Below are 6,192 nucleotides of genomic sequence, written 5' to 3'. Positions count from 1 at the left end.
CAAACTTGATATTTGCTAAATCCTTGTTTCCAGTATGCAGGGGGGGCGGCTGTCGGTTTTTTGGGGTTTTTTTTGTTTCTGCCGCATTACTACTTGTCATCTTTACACTTTCTATTTTATTGTACTTATTCATCAGCAATGATCTACATGTCTGATTATGAATGTTAATGTAAATGCAATGATCTGCCATGGACCTAAGGAAATCTGTGGAGGGCAGAGCACAGTTACCAGAGTGCAGTGTAGGATGTAATGTGTGTCCCCTTTTGTATGGCAGGTATTTTTAGTAATCATTAACTTCATCAGATGGACTTCTGCCACTGCTGAAGTCACAGCAAGAAGATTATCCGATCTGCTCTATTAAAACCAGATGGTCAGCAGTATAGTATTTATTTTCCACTGAAGAAGCAAAAATGCAATAACTGCAGAGTAGCAGATGGCAGCCAAAATGAAACTGAAATGTCAACTGCATGGTGTATTGGATGGAGTCTAAATTTTTCAGCCTGTAAACTTGTTTCAAGAAATCATTTTAGCACCGAACTCAGCTACAGAAGCATACCAGCACTTGGATTCAGTTACCATACAACTCATGAGCCTTGATTAGAAAAAATTGCTATGACTCTAGACAAAGAGTTTGGAAACTAGCTTGTATGGCAGAAATAGATTTAAAAAACAACACTTGTTCACTTCTCTTATGAAACTAAAGCAAAGGTGATTGTGACTCACTAAATTGCACAAAATTTACCTCTGTTCTTTAAATAGACAGCATATCCAATGCAGTGATAGCAATGCACAGGATAAATGGGTAGCAGAGAAGGGCCCAAGTTTGCAATGTGAAAGCATGTGCTTCTGATTCATTTTCTCCAGCTTTTTGAAGTTCTCCAAATCTTACCAACCTAAAGAAACAGAAGAACTTTTTATTAAGTGTATAGTTGTGGGGATTTCTTCCCCCAGTTCCAAAGTGGGGAATCTCCCTGAGAGGCTGAGCTCAAATCTTGCTTAAATGTTGGTCAGTTGGGTATTGGAAGATCTCTAGGAGACCTCCAGACCCTTTATCTTCTCATTTTGCTCTTCCACCAATTTCTGTGCAAGAAAATGGGTTCCCTTAGACCATGAATGACGCGTGCCCCCAGCGGCTGAGGGGGCATGGCAGCAGTGGGAGCGCAGCAGTAAGCGGGAGCTCCCACAAATGCTGCCAGCACTGTCGGCAGTGTGGGGGAGGGTGGCGAGCAGTGACTAAGGGTCGGCAACCATTTGCAGATGTCGCCGGCGATGGCCAGCGGGAATCACTGACCGCCTGCAGATGCCGCCAGCGGTTTCAGTAATAGTGTCAGCAGCGCCTTTTTGTAGGGGGTGTACTGCCATGCTCAGGGGGTGCAGGTGCACCCACATGCATGCCTTATGTGTTGCCCCTGCCTTAAACTTTGCAGAGAGCAAACTCTATCCTTTCCTCCCCACTCCCTCTCCCCAAATGTTGTGATCCATATTCCCTGCTACTCTGCTGCTCCTCAGAGCACCTTTCCTTCGTCAAGTACCTTTTATCAGAGCACAGCAAGGGAAATTGAGCAGCAATGTTCTCACTCTCTGTAGCAGCTGCCACGTAAGGAAGGACTTTGCAGGATGCAGACAGGGCTTTCTCCGTGTATGGGCCAAAAGTCTCTTACTTCCCTTCACTTCCTCACTTTGCTATGTAAGATAGCAGATGGGCCCAGTTCATTTCCTGCATATGCGAGCAAGGCAGAGAAGTTTCTAAACAGGTTGTCATTAGAGCTGGCAGACCACTAGGGTTTCTAATCTGTAGGAAGTGTCAGGTTTTAGAAATTTTCGTTTGGCCTCAATTGGCCTGAAACTACATACAAACTGCCATTTACTGGGTCAAAAACCATAGGTTTATCTTACTCCGTATCCTGTGCAACACAGTGGCAGACAGCAGATGCTGAAAGGGAGAGTGAACAGGGTATGGCCAGGGCTTTTTCCACTGTTCCTCTTTCACTTCCAGCATTTAAGGTCTGGTAAATTCTGTTTTCGAGACTATAGCCACTAACTCCCATCCTCAAAAGCTATGGGAGTCTTTCCTCCACGAATTTGTTCAATGCCTTTTTGAATCTGGCTAAACTGTCAGCTTCCATAATATCTTGTGGCAATGAGTTCTACACTTGGATTACATGCTCTGTGAAGAATAACTTCTGTGTTAGTTTTAAATTTACTACCAATTTCATTTTGTGAAACTGAGAGAGAGAGTAAATAATACATCTCTATTTACTTTCGCTTCACCATTTAGTATTTTGTCAACCCGTATCATGCCCACCCACAAGCTAATACAGTACAACTTTCTAGTGACCCAGGAGCTGCCCAAACCCCGGGGTTGCTCAGTGAAACCTCACAGTATCACTTTTAGTGACAGCTGCAAGGGTCTCCTGGGCTAGGGGCAGACATTCAAACAGCCTGAGCCTGAATTGATTCAATATTTGTAGGTTAGTCTAACCTGGGTAGGCTCAACCAGTTTGTAACTGTACAGACATCCCCTCTGGACTAAAAAAAATGCAGGCACGTGCTTGCAGTGGTTCAGGCTAAAAGCTGAGAGGCGTTAGAGCAGCCCTCTCTTCCCTTCCACAGTGCTGAGCTGAGGGGGGCGTGGCCAGGCCCTGGACAGATGCTCTGATTAGAGAACCCCCTCCCTCCTACTCCCCCGGACCAGCCCAGCAAGGAATTGATAACACAGTGTTTATCACCCCATTAAGAAAACAACAGAGGGGCATTACCAGCTATCTGTTGATTCTGTCTTTGTCCCATCTGCCACAGCACAGACGGGAGCCAGCGTGTGGCTGTGTGTCTGTGTAAGGCAGAGGGGACGGCAGAATCCCTTCTTGGGCAGTGGGAAGCAGAAGCCAGGCAAACGCCTGCAGTGTCTGCTAGAGCTGCAGCCAGGGAGCAGAGGGGAGGGGCCAGCTCTGCTGTGGAGCAGACCCCTGCCCAGCCCAGAGAGTATGATGGGATGCTGGGGGAGGCTGATTTAACTTAAACCAGCAAGGAGTCTGGGACAGACATTGCATACACCAGTTTGACCCAAATCAGTTAAGCCTGATACTACATTCAACCCGGTTTATCTTAAAATAGTTTTAGCCATTTTCAATCTGGTTTATGTGCACTGACCATCTGTTCTGTGACAGGTTTAAACCAGTTTCTGATCACTTAAACTGGTTTATGTGTAATGTCTGTCCCTAGCCCTAAGGTCCCCAGCTCTGGGACAGACTTCTACCAATGGACCATGCTGGGGCTCAGCAGCTTCCAGTGTCCCCAGCTCGAGAAGGCCTCCCAGGAACCCTGCTCTGAGGTGGATGAAACTCAGTCATACCCAAATAAGAGCCACCGGCCTGATAACATTTTGTTTCATTGGAAAATATCTTAGTTAAGATTTTCAGCCTCTTTGTCTGATGTGATTTCAGTTAGCACGGTGGTAGTTCTCTTGATTAAAAGGTGTAACCGGCTAGAAGCCTTGTGTAAAATACCTTGCCCTGTCATCTAGGTTTGGCCCTATACAGAGGAATTCCCCTGGCTCACAGGAATACACGTCTCTATCCCACCTGGATATAAGGGAGGTGGACTTGTTTATGAGAGAGTGGGGACATGGATTGTGGACTGAGGCAGAACCCGATGAGTGGCCAGGCCCAGAAGGGATGGCTTGAGCTGAACTTTCCCATTCTTAGGAGCTTCTGATTTAAGAAAGCCAGAGTCCAGGGGAAGGCAAGATCTTAACTCTTCTGATGTGGGCTTTGTTTTAGAAAGCAGTGGGAAGGGTAACTAATCCGGGGAAGATTGTTTAAATCACTACCCTCTGCAGCTATAGCTTTAAATTGACAAATGTCAACTTCCATTCAGAACATGAACTATCCCTTACAAAGCAGAATTGGGAATTTACTATTGAGCATCTGCCAGCTCCCACAAAACAAACGCAGAACAGACATGACTTTCCTCGGTTAGCATGGTGAGTGCTTACACCCTGGAAACAACACTGCAGTGGGGCCATTTTTCCAGAGGCTGTAACAATGAGGCAATATACCTGGGATTAACATAATCACATGCTGTAAGCAGTGCTATAAATAATGTAATTGAGATTCAGAGTAGTACATAACCAGAATCTGTGAACATGAAGTAGATTCAAACTAGAGCTAATATAGCTGTTCTGTTGGGGAAAAAAATTGCATTAGAAAATGCTGATTTGGCACAATTGGAGTGTTTAGCAGGAATATGCCAACTTCATTAACATTATCAACAGGAAATTAGCAAAATCTTTCACTTTAAAACATTAAAAATATTTTGTTTCAATTGTTACTGTCGTTAATATTGTAAATGCTAACATAACATATGGAACAAAATGATAAAGGGAAATGTTTTGACCATGCCTAAAAGTTGTGGTAAGATTGAAAAAAGCAACATTTTGGGATATTTAGTTTTGCAAAAAAATCTGAGATTTCATTTTTCTTCCTGACTTGGGGCCAAACTAAATTTTAGAATTTCCCAAGGGATGGAAATATGCTGCACACTGTGTGCCTCCAGACAGAGATTGTGGAGGAAGACGGCTTGAAAATACTGGAAATAAAAGCCAGTCAATTCTAGTGGGGCCATTGCTGTACCTTCTACTTACCATTTGTCATTAGCATGATTTCCCTGGAGGAGAGTCTATGGCCTGTGTTATGGGATGGATCAGACTACTTGATTGTAGTGTGTTCTCTTCTGGCTTTAATATCCAGAGGCTCCAAGCATAGCTGTAGTTCAGGACCATGAAGCACCCTGAAACCTGTCTTGAGCCATTGCCTAGGTTCACTTACTCCCAAGGAATCCCCAAGAGGTGCAGAGATGGAAGAGGCTAAAGTTTAGTTACTGAAACTTGGGTAGGCTTTGGAGCAGCCTACAGATGCCCTTAGTTAAGTCAGGAGCCCTATTGTCACCTGACAATTTAGGATCAGAGGAGGAGGAAAGGGAAGCAGAGCTCACATCCTCTCCTGAGCTGTAGTTGAGATCAGTTCAATATACCTGAGGTCTGAGGCCATGAATCTTAAGTGGCCTGGGCAGTAAAAAGGTCAATGACTTCTTAGCCACTAACCATTAAGCTGCCTTTTTTCCTCTGTTTCACAGAAACTGTTTCTAATAGGCCAGTGACACCAATTAGAACAGCATACACCTTGTGCAGCCATGTCAATTATGCTTGTACAAGCCATGCTGAGCAGTAAAAGCTGAGCAGTAAATGTGACTAAGAGCACAGCAAGCACTTCTGTTTCTATGAGTTCTGACAGTTAATAGTATGTATCGTGTAAGGGAATGACATGCCAATTCCAAGCAACACACGCTGTTCCAGGACATTAATTCAATGAATTTGTTTTAGGCTTCTGAAATTCTTGGCTAATACAGACAGGGTTGAAACTGATGGACATAATTCTATCTGAATATTTAGTTCAAAACATTTTGATACATCTTTGCTGCCACTAGATGACAGTATTTAGCAAATTAATCTATACGAGGAATTGCTGGCGTGGCTAACACTGAAACCAAATTTTTGGCTGATGTGAAGCCACTGAAAAGCACTTGTAGCAGCACTCTGGTTTAGCAGAGAGAGAGAACCTGAGACACTACACTTCAATGCTTTTAATTTTATTGGCATTTGTGCTTGGATGGATGGATGAGTGAGAAGGTGAGAAGTCTCAAGAAATGAAAACCATCTATTTAAGTCATGAGTTAGCAATCACCATAAGTTCAGCCATAGGGTAGGTTGCAGTTTATGAACACTGCGCTCCTAAAGAGGTATTTTTAGTGCTGTCAAATAACTGCTGAAAGTTTCCAAGATCACACTGTATTTCATCCTGATATTAGACTCATTTCAAGCACACAGATGCTCTGAAACTGCTTAGTTCTGATTCCCCTTGCCTGTTTTTTCAGAAAAAACCCAACAATGAATATTTTAAAGGATTAAAGAAATGATTTGACCGTGCTGGTCCCAATAACATGGGAGGAGCAGGGGAGGGGAGGAGAAGGAAACTGAAATTGTTTGCCCTTATTATATATGACTTAAAACAAAATTACAGCTGTGCATCCCTATAAGTTTGCTGTCTAATTTTATTTTTTTTAATTGACATCTAGCATAGGGTTGCTCATCTCTAGACATGAAAATGTTTTCTAAAAGGGCTATCCCCTGCAGAT

General features: G+C 43.6%; 1 long non-coding RNA gene across 1 annotated transcript in view; it reads right to left on the bottom strand.

Moving 5' to 3' along the window:
• Positions 1–428: 428 nt before the first annotated feature.
• Positions 429–6,192, bottom strand: part of LOC112551809 — a 40,797-nt gene continuing 35,033 nt past the window's right edge. The window contains exon 3 of the long non-coding RNA XR_003096123.1: positions 429–893. This is a non-coding gene — a long non-coding RNA (uncharacterized LOC112551809). The remainder of the gene's footprint in view (positions 894–6,192) is intronic.

Source organism: Alligator sinensis, unplaced genomic scaffold (genome assembly GCF_000455745.1).
Source record: "Alligator sinensis unplaced genomic scaffold, ASM45574v1 scaffold60_1, whole genome shotgun sequence".
In the NCBI taxonomy this organism is placed as follows: Eukaryota; Metazoa; Chordata; order Crocodylia; family Alligatoridae; genus Alligator; species Alligator sinensis.
This window is presented reverse-complemented; position numbering and strand designations above follow the sequence as displayed.